Source organism: Gorilla gorilla, chromosome 7 (assembly GCF_029281585.2).
Source record: "Gorilla gorilla gorilla isolate KB3781 chromosome 7, NHGRI_mGorGor1-v2.1_pri, whole genome shotgun sequence".
NCBI classification, from domain to species: domain Eukaryota; kingdom Metazoa; phylum Chordata; class Mammalia; order Primates; family Hominidae; genus Gorilla; species Gorilla gorilla.
The window spans coordinates 12645243-12663575 of NC_073231.2; the positions used below are offsets into that span (position 1 = coordinate 12645243).

The 18333-nt window shown below is 42.8% G+C and overlaps 1 pseudogene; it reads right to left on the reverse strand.

Annotated features, from left to right (window-relative positions):
• Positions 1 to 18333, reverse strand: part of LOC101144598 (large ribosomal subunit protein eL19-like) — a 28776-nt pseudogene that overhangs the window by 1837 nt on the left and 8606 nt on the right.

The window sequence follows — 18333 nt, forward strand, 5'->3', positions numbered from 1 at the left end:
CACAGAAACCCATTAGGGGCCCAACATCAACATACACAGAGCTAAAATTCCAGATGCCACTTTGTATTGAAAGAAGCCAAAATTCTGTTCAGGTCGTGGGAACTTGAAGTCTTCAGTGCAACCACACCCCAGAAATTAACCCTCACACAATCCTGTAAGCTATGCAGTTAACCAAACTGCATCATTTAGAAAACCGGTATGCTTTTCATGGAAACCATCCCTAGTTAAGGGCACTTCAAAGGATACACAGTCTAAGTACTGTGAAGGTGGGCCCACTAGCTGGGTTCATATTTTCGCTTGGCCACTTTAGCAGGAAACTTAACCACTTGGGAAAGTGAAAACAACAAGCTAACCCACATGTTCACCATGGAAAACAATTTTTGTCTTGAAAAACAAGGAACCTTTTCCCTGTGCAGCACCAGTTCCTACTATGTTTACCAGCCAATCGGACTGGAACCTGTACACTTGGTTTTTAGCCTCCGAAATCAATATAGCTCCTGGCCGGGCGCAGTTGCTCACGCCTATAATCCCAGTACTTTAGGAGGCCGAGGCAGACGGATCACCTGAGGTCAGGAGTTCGAGACCAGCCTGGCCAACATGGTGAAACCCTGTTTCTACTAAAAATACAAAAAATTAGCCGGGTATGGTGGCGCACACCTGTAATCCCAGCTACTCTGGAGACTGAGACAGGAGAATCACTTGAACCCTGGAGACAGAGGTTGCAGTGAGCCAAGACTGAGCCACTGTGCTCCAGCCTGGGTGACAGAGGGAGACTGTCTCAAAACAAACAAACTATATATATATATATATGTGTATATATATATGTGTGTGTGTGTGTATATATATATATGTGTGTGTGTGTATATACGTATATATGTGTATATATGTATATATATGTGTATATATGTATATATGCGTATATATGTATATATATGTGTATATATGTATATATGCGTGTATATATATGTCTGCATATATATATGTGTATATATATGTGTGTGTGTGTATATATATATATATATATATATATATATATTTAGAGAGAGAGAGAGAGCTCTCAGCAACCAATCCCTCATTATACCTTTAACTGCAACTGCCAGACACAAATGAGCAATCCAACTCAAACGCCTTTTTGTTGGGCTAGGAATAACAGTGGAGCAGGAACGGGAGTTACCAGGCTTGCAACTTCCCTATACTGTTACCAACACTTTCCAAGGATTTTGTGGAAAGCTTGGATGACATTGCCCAAAGTATCGTCACAACACAAACTCAAACAGACTCCTTGGCAGCAGTTGCTTTACAAAATAGAAGGGGACTGGATCTCCTAACTGCTGGAAAAGGTGGCTTATGTCTTTTTGTAGAGGAAGAATGCTGTTTTTATGTCAACCAATTAGAATTAATAAGGGATGCCACCCGGAAATTAGCTGACCAGGCTTCTAAGATACGACAACAGCTGTCCAAGTCGTGGTCCTCCTGTTCAAAAATGCTAATTAGGGGTTCATGAGTCCTTCCTCTGGCTGGCTCGTTGTTAATTATACTTGCCTTGGTTTTTGGACCATATTTATTAAATCCATTAACCAAATTAATTTCCTCTCGCCTAGAGACCATCAAGCTTCAGATGATCATGCAACAAGGTTTCCAGCCAGCTCCAGGTGAAGACACCACTCCTGGCCATCAAGAAGCTACCCTGTCTCCACTAGACAGAGCAGGGTGAGAGTTCCGTGATCCCAAATAGGTAGGCACCGCACCCCAAGTCAGCATGAAGCAGTTACAGAAGAAAGACCATTGGTCCCTCTGCCTCCCATAAAGATTTATGGGGATCATGTCTCACAGCGGGGAAATGAGACAGGAGAATAGGGTCTGGAGGCAGGGAACCTAAGGCCAATTCTCACTGACTTCCTAGAACTGAATCAGAGGGGAAACCCCACCTCTTCACACCAACGTAACAAAAGGATCAGAGGCTACTCCCTTTGCACTGCACTGCAAATGAAAAATGGAAAGTACCTCTCATTGGTCCCCTCCCACAACCAATCAGACTGGTTGCAGGCCAAGTCTTCATGTGTAACTCTGTAACTACCTTCACTTCAGCCTCTGATTGGTCACCTCCCATGACCAGTCAGACTTGTGACGGGCCACTCCTTCATTTACATAGGGTGTAACCAAGTAACCAATGGGAAACCTCTAGAGGGTATTTAAACCCCATGCTGCACGATGGCTCACACCTGTAATCCCACCACTCTGGGAGGCCGAGGAGGGTGGATCACAAGGTTAGGAGTTCCAGACTAGCCTGGCCAACCGACATGGTGAAACCCCATCTCTACTAAAATTACAAAAATTAGCCGGGTGTGGTGTGGGCCTGTAATCCCAGCTATTGGGGAGGCTGAAGCAGGAGAATTGCTTGAACCTGGGAGGTGTAGGTTGCAGTGAGCCAAGATTGTGCCCCTGCACTCCGGCCTGGGTGACAGAACAAGACTCCGCCTCAAAAAAATAAAAAAATTAAACCCCAGAAAATTCTGTAACCAGCGCTCTTGAGCCACTTGCTCGAGCCCGCTCCCGCTCTGTGGAGTATACTTTTGTTTCAACAAATCTACGCTTTTGTCGCTTCACTTTTTTGTTGCTTTGTTTGTGTATTTTGTCCAATTCTTTGTTCAAAATGCCAAGAACCTGGGTGATTTGTAGTCAATACTCTCCACCAGTAACAATAATATTGTTACACCTGAGAGTCCAGTCTAAAAACAGGAACCAACAGAGTAGGGAAGATGAGGGGGATGATTTACAAAGCTATTTTTTTAAACTGGAGTTTTTGACTTTCTTTGTTTATGTGGATAAGTTATAACAATTACCAATTGTGGAATGAAGAATCTAATTACAGAGTGAAGAATCAGGGAAGGTTTTATGGAGAAGGTATCATTTGAAAACAGGACCTTGAAGGATGAGGGTCACACTCTGAATGGAATGTGGCCGACAGAGATGTCCAATTTAGTGACATCTCCTAGAGGTGGGGATGCATTTTTCAGTAATTCCATTACCTTTTTCTTTTAGTTTCTTTATGTGGGTGGAGGCACATGAAAAGCTCATGGTTTCATTAAGTGAAAAATGTTTACTTTTCTATAACACCATGAACTTTTTTGCCCATGAAAGAAAATTGTCAATATCATGCTGGATTGTTGTAACAAAACTATTTAAAAATTACATCTACTTGTGTTGAAGCTCAAAGCATAGAAAGCCCTTGAGATCTGAGGAAAACAAAAATTCAGTTGTAAGGAATAGAGCATAGAGGTGAGTTTCGGAGATTGAGAGCACAATATGTTACTTTATTATACGAACAGTAGATGGCAGTGGAGTTTAACAGGAATGGATAGGCTTCCATTCTATTAAAATAATTCAATGAAGCTGTAGTCAAACACATTCTTATCCAAACTGCCTGGACATAAGGATCTGAGAGGAGTCTGATAACCCAAAGAAGATGGTGGCATTTATAATGCACGTAAAAGACTTACTCAACAACTTACAGATGTTATTATTATAATCAGTCTGTGAGATAACAAATGGCATTGATATGTAATCATCTAGATGTTATTCTCCCAAATAGTCAACCAGCTCTTAGTGTCTATTTGGTCATCAGCACTGTGGGGAATGGAAACAATGGGTTTGACACGGCCATTGCCCTCAAGGAGTAATAGCTAATTTGGGAAGGCTAACACGTGCCACACTAGGGAAGAAAATACAAAAATCACTGTTGAGTTTTGAAGTACAGATTTACTTTCCTGGTTTTGTGTTGCCCTACTAGGCTGTGAGTACTTAGTAGAAATTGAGGCCTTTTGAATGTGGTTTGAACAAAGCAGGCCGACCGTGTCCAAAATTAGCAGGAATATCTGAGACAGAGAAGACGTGGTCTGTGTATGCTCCTAATGAACAGCCATTCTCCGTGTACTTAGTTGTTTTGTATTGACAGTCAGCAGCTGAAACCAACCCAATAACCTCATTCCAGGTCTTTCTTATGTCTTCCCTTCCCTTCATCTCCCCCAAGCAAACCAGTCACCAAATGGATGATTCCGTCTTTTCATATCTCTTGAATTCCTCCACTTCTCCCCATGCCCAAGGCCACTATGTTAGATCAGACTACCATCATTTCTCATCTACTTAACAGGAAAAATATTTTAGCTGGTTTTCTTTCTTCCAGTGGGGTTCTCCTTCAATCCATTTTTCCATTTGGAAGCTCTTTGGTTGTCTTTGGTGCTCTAAATTCTCTCTCTCTCTCTTTCTTTCTTTCTCTTTTCTTTCTTTCTTTTCTTTCTTTCCTTCTCTCTCTCTCTCTTTCTTTCTTTGCTTAACTTATAAGGCCCTTGGTGATTTAGCCTTTTAAGCAGAGATCAGCATCACAGGTCTCATCTCTGCTCTTCTTTCCCTATCCAGCAGTCTCTAATCTCCACCCATATGCAATTTTCATGCCAGCTGTCCTCAAATAACTTGCCTTTTCCTCCTGAGATTTTGCACCCAGTTATAAACTTGTTACTACATGGAGGTGTGGAACAGGGACCAGCATCACTGTCATTCCCTAGGATCTTTGTTAGAAATGCCTCACTCTGAACCTGCTGAATCAGAATCTGCATTTTTATAAGATTCTTAGATGATTTATACATACATTAAAGTTCAAGAAAGCAGTACTTTAAATAATTTTTGTGTTCTTTCTGCCTGGTATATACTTACCTCACTCCCAGCAACTTGTCTGTCTACCCGCTAATGCTACCATCCTTCAGATCTCCTCTCAGAGATCACTGCCTATGGGAAGCCTTCCCTGATTTTCCCTCACAAATATGAGTTTCACAATACATAGGCTTCATAGCACCATATAATAATAACTCATACTAATTGAGTGTTTACTCTGTGTTCTAGACATTGGCTAAATGCCTTACATGTAGTCTCATGTCCTCCTTCTACAGTGCTCTGAGGTTGATCTTGGGAGGAATTATGTCTCTCCCTCCACCAAATTCATGTGTTGATGTCCCAACCCTCAGTACCTCCATAGGCTATTTGGAGCTAGGATCTTTAAAGAGGTAAGTTAAATGAGATAATTAGGATGTCTGTAATCCAATATGACTGGTGTCCTTATACTAAGAGGAAATTTGGACACAGACACATATGAGAGGTGAGGAGAGAGGGTTCAGGAGAACTCAACCATGCTAACGCTTTGATCTCAGATTTCTGGCTTCCAGAACTGTAAGAGAAATTTCTGTTGTTTAAACCACCCAGGCTTTGATACTTTATTATGGCAGCCCTGGCAAACTAACACGGTTGGTTATTGTTCTCCTTTGATTGAGGCACAGAGAACTTAGGAACTTTTCCAAGGTCAGATGGGAGTAAATGGTCCAGATCTAGACTCAAGCAGTCAAGTGTAGACCCCATGATCTTTACCACCATGCTTTGCCAACCATGCACACTGAGTCCACCTTGGTTACTGATATGGTTTGGCTGTGTCCCCACCCAAATCTCATCTTGAACTGTAGTTGCCATAATCCCCGTGTGTCGTGGGAGGGACCCAGTGGGAGGTAATTGAATCATGGGGGCAATTACCCCCATGCTGCTGTTCTTGTGATAGTGGGTGAGTTCTCATGAGACCCGACGATTTTATAAGGGGCTTTCCCCCTTTGGCTCAGCACTTCTACTTGTCGCCACCATGTGAAGAAGGACATGTTTGCTTCCTCTTCTGCCATGATTTTAAGTTCCCTGAGGACTCCCCAGCCATGCTGAACTGTGAGTCAATTAAACGTCTTCCTTTATAAATTACTCAGTCTCAGGTATGTCTTATTAGCAGCATGAGAACAGACTAATACAGTGACTCTCTCTAATTTTACTGATGGTGGACAGGCAAGCCCCTAAATTGGGACTTAGCCCAGGATGGTTCTTGGCTTTGCCCATGAAAGAATTCAAGGGTGAGCTTGTGGTGTTAAACAGTAACTTTTATTGAAACAGCAGTGCACAGCAACAGCAGAGGCACTGCTGTTTGCGGAGCAGGGCTATCCCATAGGCAGTGTGCCTAGAGTAGCAGCTCAGAGGCAGTTCTGCAGTCATATTTATACCTACACTTTTTTTTTTTTTTTGAGACAGAGTCTCGCTCTGTCACCCAGACTGGAGTGCAGTGGTGCTGCCTCAGCTTACTGCAACCTCCCCCTCCAGGGTTCAAGCGATTCTCCTGCCTCAACCTCCTGAGTAGCTGGAATTACAGGTGCATTAACCTGTAATACCAAAGGCTAACTTTGGTATTTTTAGTAGAGACTAAAGGCTAACTTTGGTATTTTTAATAGAGACAGGGTTTCACCATGTTGTCCAGGCTGGTCTCGAACTCCTGACCTCAGGTGATTCGCCCTCCTTGGCCTCCCAAAGTGCTGGGATTACAGGCATGAGCCACCACACCTGGCATATACCTGCTTTTAATTACATACAAATTACGGGGCAGATCATGTAGAAATATCTAGGAAAGGTGGTAACTTCCAAGTCGTTGGGCTGCTGCTGTGAAAAGGAGCAGCAACTTCTGGGCATTGCCATGGCAACGGTAAACTGACATGGCGCATTGGTGGGCGTGTCTTATGGAAAGCTGCTTCCACTCCCTGTTTTAGCTAGTCCTTAATTTGGTCCAGTGTCCAAGCCCAGCCCTGAAGTTGAGTTCAGGCTCCTACTTCATTACTACTTAATAAACTGTATTAAGAGAGCTTTCTGTGCCATAATGTTCCACTAGACAGTGAGTTCCTCAATGGGAAGGGCCATTTATTGCTTTCAGTGTGTCCACAACCTAACTTGGTGCCTGTACATAGTAGCCACTCAGTGTTTGTTTGTTGAATAGATACCCATTATTTACTTAACATATTCCACCCTGACCTCTCCTCCCTACACCCCAATCTGAGTGACTTTAGTTATTATTGCACATATTTATAACAGTGTCTTGATGAGAATAGGGGAAAGGTCATATTATATTGTCCCCACCTTGCAGATGAGGGAATTAAAGCAGATAAATAACTTCTCAGTGACAATAATACTGAAAATCTCTTGCATTTGGTTAGTGTATCACAGCTTACAAAATGTTTTCAACTATGCTATCACATACGACTCTCTCAAAACGACCTGGTGAAGTAGACAGGTGAGGTATTGTTCCCAGTTCAGAGAGGAAGAATGAAAGCTCAAAGGGAAGGTGCCATCCTTTCAACAACAAAACCAAGCAGTGAGGCAGAAACCCAAAGGCAATACTTCTAAGTCCAAGGCCCGGGCCCTTTCTGTCACACTAATTTAAATTAGACTTATTTTGCACTGCTTTTGCCTGTTAAGATTCAGAACTGTGGATATTGGGAAAAGACAGTCTTTCTTAACTAGTCAAAGGGGGACTAAGGTTTCCTTGTACAGAGCAACAAAAGGAAAGTTCTGGGGACAATAATATAATCAATGGGTCTGGCTTCAGATATTGCAGTCTAACAATCATATTTCCTATGTCTGGGTTCTGTGTCTTCAATCCCTGGGCCACTTCATTTTTGAGACCAATCAGAAGAATAGGAATCTAGCACCTTACGAGAAAGTGGAGAAGTGAAAAGAGGAGGCCCTGTTGGTATTGCTACATTTAAAAATACCCCAAACAGAGTTGCTCAAAACAACGCCCATCAGTTGGTGGATGGGAACTGTTAGGGGGCTGGTGGAGAGAGGCTGAAGCCACTAGGGCTGTCCAATCAACTCTCTCTCTCTCTCTTCCTGTCTCTCTGCAGTCTCAGGGCCTCTCTTCATGGTCTCCTGGGGAGCTGGTTTGGTATTCCTGCTAGTATGGTGACCTCAGGGCAGTGAGGCTGCCTACATAGCAGAATTTGAGGGCAAAGTGAAACCTAGGTCATTTTTTATGACTTAGATGCCACATAATGTCGCTTCCACTGTGCTCTGCTGATCTAAACAGTCACGAACACCCACCCAATTTCAAGAAGACATAGGCCCCGCCTCTCAATAGGAGCAGTGTCTAAGGGCCTCTGTTGAGGGTGGGAAACATGTCTATACAAATAACTTCCCCTATCCACACTGGCCACTGGAAAGAAGAGTAAAAAGAATATGTGGAAAGTCAGCACACTTTCCTGGCAAAGTGCTTTTCTGCTCATAGCCATAATGAAATGAACTAAGAATATGCAATTACATATAATTAGGTATAATTAAAATACAGAGACACATCTAAAATAAAGGCCTAATTAAGAAGTAGGATAACTAGGTGGGAATGTCAACAATGATAATTCAGTGATTACTGTTGGGGATTATTTTGTTGTCATTGACCCTAAATCAGGGTCAGCGTCCAGTGAAATAGCGAAACAATCTCAGTCTGCTCTCAAGTCTTAGTCACACCTCCCTAGCTTCACATTTCTTATTTCTCCACACTATTTAAGTGAAGCTCTTTACTTTATTTTATTTTCAGACAAGGTCTCACTCTGCTGCCCAGGTTGGAGTGCAATGGCATAACCATGGCTCATTGCAGCTTCAACCTCCTGGGCTCAAGCGATTCTCCCACCTCAGCCCCCTGAGTAGCTGAGATGACAAGCAGGCATGTGCCACTATGCTGAGCTAATTTTATTTTATTTATTTTAATTTATTTTTATTTTTATTTTTATTTTTGTAGAGAGGAGTCTCAGTATGTTTCCCAGGCTGGTCTCGAACTCTGGGACTCAAGTGAGCCTCCTGCCTCAGCCTCCCAAAGTGCTGGAATTATAAGTGTGAGCCACTGTGCCAGGCCTATATATAATTATAAATGTGATATATAGTTATATTTTCAATCTTTTTACTTTTTAAATGGACTATGACATGCCTTCCACATGCCCTTCCTTACTTACCTTCTCCCCCTTTTGTGTTCTTTTCTTTCCTGCTCTGCTTTTCTCAGAGATGTTCACCTTAAGAGGACAGATCTGCAGGTACCACCCGATCCGTAACTCGGTGATTCCAAAGAGAAGAACATACCTTTCTAATGGAGATGTCTGGTGATCACCACCATAGCCGAGGGATAGCAGTGCAGCACCCGGATGTGCTGAGCTGCAGACACAATGACAGGTGCACTTCCCCTGGGAGGCGGTCTTTCCCAGCACCCTTAACTCGAATCTAAGCATGAGGAAGCCATCGGTCAGGTCCACAACGGAGGAGTGTTGCAGGGAGATTTTCTACAGGCTAGTGGCCTGGACTCTCCTAATAATCCGATGCCATGTAAAACAAAACAAAAGCAAGAAGGCAGGAGGACCACTGTAGACTAAAAGAGGCTAAAGCGATGTAATCACCAAATGTGAGACATGAAACCTGATTAAATCTCCAATCAGGAATAACATGCCACAGAAGACATTTTGGAAGAGGCATGAACATGGTTGTACAGGAGATGACATTATTGAGTTAAGTTGATATTCTTAGGATAATCGTGACCTGGTTATGGAGGAACATGTCCTTTCTCTCCACAGTCGTGTATTGAAACTTTGAAGATTAACTGTTATAATAGCTGCAGGTTACTTTCAATTGTTTATGACAACATGTGTATACATATATTTATTATATGTACTGTGTGTATGCATGTGTTATGTATGTGTATGTATGTACACACTGTATTGGTATGTTCTTGCATTGCTATAAATACCTGAGACAGTGGAATTTACAAAGAAAAGAGGTTTAATTGGCTCACGGTTCTGCAGGCTTTACAGGAAGCATGGTGCTACCATCTCCTTGGCTCCTGGGGAGAATTCAGGAATCTTACAATCATGGCGGAAGGCAAAGGTAGGGGCAGGCACATCACATGACAAAAGCAGGAGCAAGAGGGAAAGGGGAGGTGCTACACACTTTTATATGAGAACGAACTCACTATCACGAGCATCAAGGGGATGGTGGTAAAGCATTCATGAGAAATCCACCTCTGTAATCTAATCACCTTCCACCAGGCCCCACCTTCGACATTGGGGATTACAATTCAACCTGAGATTTGGGTGGGGACACACTTCCAAACCATATCACACACACACATACACACACACGGAGAAAAAAATGTGGCAAATTGTTGACAATTGGTTAATCTGAGTGAAGGGTTTAAACATGCTTATTGTACTGTTGTTTCAACTTTTCTGTAGTCTGAAATTTTTTTCAAAAGTAAGATTTGAAAAAGTGAAATTAAGAAAAAACATATCAAATTTTGACCTGCTACAGTGTAACAGGCATTAATGTGGATTTCTGGAATTTGACAGCTAAACACCCAGTATGAGTGGAGGTTTAGCACCACACGTGGTCTGCAGTGGCGGGGTTGGTGGATCAATTTTAATGGGCCTGACACTGGGAAGCATAGTCATCTACCAGTTTGAAGATGATTAGATCCTAAGGTCACCAAAAGACTTGGCAACAGCAACTGCGGCTGTAGACTTGATTGTTGTGTTGTTAAGGGGTTACATGTAGGAGTTCAAATGAGAATTGTTGAATCATACATTCATAATTTAAAGTGTGCACTGTCATCTTGTCATCAAGAAGAACTTTTATGCATCTGAAATGTTCAAATCCTGAAATTCCATCTTTTGACTGCGGTTTCCTTTTCCTGAATTTCATTCAATATAAATCTGCCCTTCTCAGGGAGCCTTCGGGTCTCCATGGTCCTTATTTAACATCACTTCCTTCCCTGCCCAGGTTCCATCTACGGGCTAGTAATTTTCATTATGCTCTTTCAAGCACTCATAACTCCTTTACCCGTGTGAAGGCAAGAGCTGGGGTTCATTTATCTTTGTAGCTGGTACCTAATAAGCATTTGATAAATACACATGCATGGAGTTGGAGTTGGATCTTCCGATTTAACCAGCTCGTTTTACAGGTGAGGAGACCGAGATTCAAGGATATGAAATGACTCAGCTAAGAGCACACAGCTAGTTAGTGGCAGGACAGAGACTAAAATCCTTTTTTAAAAAATTTAACCCTCAAGTCTTTTTTTACTCTTTTTTTACAGCCAATGGGTCCTTCCCCTTTATTTGCTTAGTCTAGCTCAGTTTTTACTTTTGAGTTGGATTGGTGACAAAGATTCATTGCTAGGCGAAGCTTGAGTTGGAGTCTTGAAACTTCTTGTAGGCCCATCTGTGCACTTCCTTGTAAAATCCAGTTTTGGTAAAGAGCCCTGCTAAGTCCGTTTAGTGAGGACCACCCCCCCGCCGCCGCCCGCATCTTCAATACCTAATCGGGTTTCTCTTCCTCCACCATTTAGCAGGTGATGTGTGGTCACTCTTGCCTGCCTTCAGCAGGAATCCTCTTACGTTAGTTCAGCCGAAATCCCTCATATCCCCGATGGTTCCTCTTAGTAATTTTCACCCCACTAACCACTGCCACACCCCACCCACTTGCCCAGGCTGTGTCTGGAGTGGAGCTCAATCTCTCTCCGCCACTGCAACATGCAACTGCAGAGGTCCTTTCATCTATCACAACGGTCTTGAATAAAGCCTTCCTTACTGTGCTTTAACAAGGGCATTGCATGGCTTTTTCCTTAAACAGTGAGTGAGAAACAGGGGAAGAATGAAAAATCAGCGAACTGCCCAACAGATGTACCCCACAGGCTGGCCTCTGGTCTCTGCTTTCTACAACTTCCCATTCCCGGGCAATGGAGGAGCATGTGAATAGACATCAAGCTCTGCTGGCTTTCTGCTGCATTTTCAGTCAATTCTTCCCTGGTGAGAAGTCTTTAGTCACTGGAATCACTTTCACATTTTCTCCTTAGTTCAGACGTAACTGTGCATGTGTGTGTATCTGTGTGTGTGTGTGTGTATCCATGTGTACCTGTAGGTTTTCACTTTGAATGAACAATGACAGTCTGTTTCTCATAACTTTGAATTTAGAGCATCTGCTGGCCTAAGGTTTCATCAGGCATTCTATCAGCATCAGTGTCATTTAGACACCAGTTAAATTGGTCTGGACAGGTCTTAATCAGTCATGTCTATTGCAATAGGAAAAAGAGTCCGGCATGAGCTGAACTCAACTTTGATTTGTACACAGGGCATTTGAAATGGGGAATGGGGAAGTACAGAGGCTGACTGGAGGAGGCTCGATAGATTCCGGGAAGTGAACAATTGCAAAGGCTTAGTGTCAATGCGATTAGATCCTCCGTGTCTGCAGCAGGAGACGGGGCCCTGTCCTTCCTGATTGTTACATTTCTTTTATTTTTAATTTTTTATTTTTTTTGAGACAGAGTTTCGCTCTTGTTGCCCAGGCTGGAGTGCAATGGTACGGTCTTGGCTCACTGCAACCTCCACCTCCCAGGTTCAAGCGATTCTCCTGCCTCAGCCTCCCGCATAGCTGGAATTACAGGCATGCATCACCATGCCTGGCTAATTTTTGTATTTTTAGTAGAGATGGGGTTTCACCATGTTGGCCAGGCTGGTCTCGAACTCCTGACCTCAGGTGATCGGCCTCCCAAAGTGCTGGGATTACAGGCATTAGCCACCGCGCCTGGCTGATTGTTACATTTCAAGGGAAGCACTTTCAGGTCCTTGAGACTCTTTTGAGTCATATCACACACCTGTACCTCTCAAAGATGGAGGAAGATTCACAATTATAAGCCCCTTTTGGTAAATGCTCTAAGAAAGGGAGGTAAGAGACCTATGTCAGATACTGGATAGAACAAACAGTAAACTCATTTGGCAGCCTTAAATTTTTGTGTGTTTTTTTTTTTTCAAGGAGGCACTTTAAGGGGAACTAGGGACATCCTAGGGTTGTGGCTTTCAGCTGTTAGAAGCTGTGTTAGCATTTGCTCAAGTCTTTTAATTTGCCTGTGTCTGAAATGCAGGAGGCAGGGCCTGCAGGTGCTAGGTTGCTTCCCACAGCCTGTTAGACTACTTTGGCTCCAGAGCCTCCTGATCATCAGCGTCCCCTTGGGGTTACCTTGGCAGCAACAGCCAATCATTACTGACCGTAGGCAGTGTTTCTTAAACTATGGGGTGAAAGGCATTCACATCAGTATGTCCTGGGTAGGCACAGGGGAACATGCAGATTCCTGGACCCTGACCCCAACCAGCGAATCAGAACCTCTAAGAGCCAGCCGGATGCGGTGGCTCACACCTGTAATCCTAGCACTTCGGGAGGCCAAGGCAGGCAGATCACTTGAGGTCAGGAGTTTGAGACCAGCCTGGTCAGCATGGCAAAACCCCACCTCTACAAAAAAAAAAAAAAAAAAAAAAAATCAGCTGGGCATGATGGTACATGCCTGTAGTCCCAGCTATTTAGGGGGCTGAGTTGGGAGGATTGATTGAGCCTGGGAGGCAGAGCTTGCAGTGAGCTTAGATCATGCCACTGTACTACTGCCTGGGCAGCAGAGTGAGACCCTGTCTCAAAAAAAAAAAAGAGGAACCTCTGCGAGCCTAAGCTTGTTCTACAAGCTCGCCAGTTGTTTCTGAAGCTGCAACTGTCACCATGCCTCTATACGGTGACAGCTCAATGAATAGTGCCCAGTTCTAAGACCTGCCACCTTTCCACTGCGTGAGATTATACCATGGCGACTTTTAGAGAAGCCCCACCAGTCTCAGTCTGTCAGTCTTTCAGGTATCTGAGATGATCACTAAAACGTTTCCAATCCTTGTAATGTCACTCTCAGTTCCATTCCTAGATACAGGTGAGAAGTCTTCAGCTTCAGTATTTGAGTGGTTTATTCGGAAAGCAAGTATAGACAGATAAGTTGATGTCAGCTCCCTGCCAAATTCTTGGAACAGCTTGGGAAAACATAAAATGATTAGCAAACAGCTCTCCCACCCAGGCTGGAGTGTAGGAATGCAGTGGCGCAAACATAGCTCACTGCAGCCTTGAACTCCTAGGCTCAAGCAATCCTCCTCCCTCAGCTTCCTGAGTAGCTGAAAATGTAGGCATGCATCACCATGCTCAGCTAATTTTGAAACTTTTTGTTGTAGAGTCAGAGTCTTGCTATGTTGTTCAGGCTGGTCTCAAACTCCTGGGCTCAAGTGATCCTCCTGCCTTAGCCTCCCAACGTGCTGGGATTACATATGCACATCACCACACCCAGCCCAAGCCCCGCTCATTCTTCACATAAAAGCAACCATTTCATTAGAGGTTCTATTATGGTCTGACATTTTAAGTAAAAAGATTATTTGGGGAAAACATCCAGGCATGGGTCTTGAAGACAGCCTCTAAAAGCCTTCTGCTTCTCGTTAGACAATGCCTCTGAAGCTTCTCTGATTCTGTACAGAACCAGGACACGAAGAGGGAGAGGAAATACTGTGATTGCAACTGTAAAAGCAATCAGAAGTATACAGTCACTGGAAGGTCTACAAGTCAGGACTAGGGAACCCCCCCTGAAAATGCTGTATAATTATCAGCAAGATGGCGAGAAATAAACAAGGGAGATTTCATAGGAGAGAAGCAGAATATCAGAAAAGAATATCTAGGCTCTGCTGCAGGAAAAAGTAAAAATAGAATATTGGAACTTCTATCACATAGATATAAGTTATTTCTAATATTTGGATGGTAATAAAATACAGTGTCCTCAAAAAGTAGACAGAGCAAACTTTTCTGATCAAAAGGTAGGAAGGGAATAAAAAAAAAAAGGCTAGCGATTTTAACCTTTAAACAGTGGATAGTCTTCATTTAATGTTCTGTCATTTCTAAAGAGGCTGTCTGGAGCCAGGCATGGTGGTGCGAACACCTACGGTCCTAGCTACTCAGGAGGCTGAGACAGGAGGATTGTTTGACGTCAGGAGTTCAAGGCTGTACTGTTCTGTGACCTCGCCTGTGAATAGCCATCGCAGTCCAGCCTGGGCAACATAGCAAGACCCCATTTCTGAAAGAAAATGTGTTATACTTTAAATCTCTCTATAACAAAGTAGGTTTTGAAATCCTAGCCAACCGCTTACTTATTTAACACATATTCGATACATCAAAGAATTAGGATAGTTCTTTGAAGCTGATTGCACTGGGATTTATCCTGACATTCTAAGTTTTTGTCTTTAGATGGGATGAGATTTGCTGATCAACTACTCTACACTTACTCTTATCAGCAGCCCTGGGTTATCTTTATGTGGACCCAGAATCAGTCCAAAATCCTTAAGTCTTCCCATCCTTCTGATCTTTCACTTTTTTTCAGGTCCCACCTTACCTGGAAGAACCATGAAGATCAAATGGAAGGTCCTTGTGCATGAAGCTCAGCGGGAAAAAGCTCTGGTATGAGGCAGGGGAAATGTAGTGAACAAAGCATTGGGAAGAACAGAATAAAAGTCGCTTTGCACCTTTTGTATCAAAAGGAAGCAGGTCTAGGGTGGATAGAAGACATTCATCAAAACTGTGAAAGCCAACTCTTTATTACTTGATCTTTGCTTTTGTGTGTCATTTTGCCCCTAAAGCTGAACTCATGAAAGTGCCTAACAGAACGCCCGTTCAGGGCCCATTTTACCTTTCCTTGCACTGTTAGAATCTGCAGAAATGAAATTTGGCCCAACCTCAAACTAATCAGAAAAATAAGTTCCAGATGAGATAGAGCTCTCAGTATGAAAAATCATTATAGCCTTCCATTTTTAGCAATATGGCAGACTTAGGAATCATAATGAGACTTTTGATTTAAAAAAACCTATAATTGTGTAAATATTTTTTAAACAACAGATTATTAAATATATAGCTGGTCTGGCAAAGAGTAAAAGAGAAATCCTTAAAGACCACAAATAATGGAACATATGAATTCAGAAAGGTAAGCAAGGTCATTGAAACGGTTTTGCTTAAGGAATATCTGCCAGTCTCCGGGGACCTGGAGATTCCATTTACGTGGTTTAGTTCAGGAGAAAAGGAGACAAAATCTAGTGCCCACACCTGATTGATTTTTCTTTATTTGTATTCTCTATTTCATTAATTTCTCAGGTATTAATGCAGTTGGGAAGTCTGACTGTAGACCTTTTTATTTTACATAAGGCTTAGACCCTGAAAGTCACACACTGGGTAATACGAAAAAAAAAAAAATCCTGCCTTTCTTAAGGAGTTAGTAAGGAAACTTGTCTACCTTGATTTTGCCTTTCAGTAAAGGGGAGAAAAACATGTTTAAGAATTTGTATTTTACCGTCACACAAGTTTAGGGACAGAATTTCTACTCTCCAAGAATTCTGGAAACACCAAACTGATAACATAATTTAAAGACATCCTGTACTGGATGTGGTGGTTCATGCCTGTAATCCCAGCACTTTGGGAGGCTGAGGCAGGAGAAACACTTGAGCCCAGGAATTCAAGATCAGCTGGGGCAACCCTATCTCTATAAAAAAGTTTTAAAAATTAGCTAGGTGTGGTGGTGTGCAGCTCTAGTCCCAGCTACTCAGGAGGCTGAGGCAGGAGGATCACTTGAGCCCAGGAATCCATGGTTGCAGTGAGCTATGATTGTGCCACTGCATTCCAGCCTGGATGACAAAGCAAGACCCTGACTTTAAAACAACAACAACAAGAAAACAAAAACAAAGATATTCTGGATTGCTAATATATCCAGTACCTGCAAAAGCAACTGTCAATCTTCTCTCGAGGAATGCACCTCAAATTAAAAAATTATTACAGATTTGTTCCACAGAACAGAATTTCACAACAGCAAGCTGTAAGACACAAGAGGAAACCATTATTTGAGCGAGAGTTGGGAGGAAGAAGAAACAGTAGAAATGCATTCCAAAACACTGAGCATATTGGAATGGAAATTGAAATAAAAATTTAAATATGTCTAAAGAAATAAAAGGGACTGTTAGACTTTGGAACAAATATGAATTTTGCAAGCTTTACAAACAGTAACTACCATCTGCCATGATCTCTACTTAACTAATAGCACCCAAACAGAAAACTATAGAGTACCTGATAACCCGACAACAAAGACACAGTAAGATCTGCCTTCAAAGTCATGCTTCAACAACTGCCAACCTAAATAACAGAGAGGCTCTCTAATAGAAAATGATATTTATTTGGGAATGGACACTGCAATGGGAATATGTGTGTCATAATAAACTATGTGCATATTCAGGAGGTAAAAGAAGACAAAGGTTTTTTTGAAGAAAAATGAGGAGGGCTGCATAACTGTTTTAAGATAATTATGTTTGGCAACAAGGAGCAATAATAAGGGTTGTGCCAACCTAAGGTCAGACAGGCAGCTGCTGGGCAGATGTCCTTGCAGAAGTATATTTGTATGCAAGGTTGTGATTTTTGCAGACTTGTGTGATAATTCCTGTTGTCGGGCATTTGTGCATGGGAATCCTCCTCCCTTCATGCCCTTCGCTGGGTCTATTGTTTAGATTTTTAACACAAGCAACTCCGTTTTGATTCTGACAACCTTCACACAGTGTAACATTATAGAATCATTTTGACAAACAACCTAATTCTGCACTAAAAATCCTTCCTCCAAGATCCTCAGACAATCTGGTATTTGATTGTCTACTATGCATACCATAAAATTTTGACAAGCCTCATGGATCAGTCCATTCTCACACTGCTAGAAAGAAATGCCTGAGACTGCATAATTTATAAAGAAAAGATTGGCTTCCTTGGCTCATGGTTCCAGGCTGTACAGGAAGCATAGTGGCTTCTGCTTCTGGGGAGGCCTCAGGAAGCTTTTAATCATGGCAGAAGGCAAAAGGGGAGCAAGGTATCTCACATGGCCAGAGCAGGAAGAAGAGAGTGAGTGGTGAGGTGCTGCGCACTTTTAAACAACCAGATCTCACCAAAACGCACTCACTCTCACAAGAACAGCACCCAGGGAATGGCGCTAACCCATTCATGAGAACTCCACCCCACGAGCCAATCGCCTCCCACCCAGCCCCACCTCCAGCACTGGGGATTCCAATTCGACAGATTTGGTAGGGACACAGAGCCAAACCACATCAGCTCAACTGTGTTGACTTTTTGTCTTTTACAGTTTTGGAAGTCCAATACTCAGAACTTGTTTTTCACCTCCTGACCAGAGGACACTGTGGCAGCATGCCAAAATGTCTTTTTGCCTTTAAACTTTCTCACCTGAGAGTCCATCATTGACCAGAGGGTCCGTGTTGTTATAATGCCTGGGAGCCACTGAGCTCTGGCTTGTGGTGAAGATACACCTGGCTAAAAGGTCGTTGAATCTGAGTGCTGAGTACGTAAGTGTTTTCCATAAACAGAGTGGCTTAAAGAACATAATTTTTTTTTTTTTTTTGAAACTGAGTCTCGCTCTGTTGTTCACGCTGTAGTGCAGTGGTGTGATCTCGGCTCACTGTAACCTCCACCTCCCAGGTTCAAGTGATTCTCCTGCCTCAGCCTCCCAGGTAGCTGGGATTACAGGCACCTGCCACCAGACCCGGCTAATTTTTGTATTTTTAGTAGAGACAGGGTTTCGCC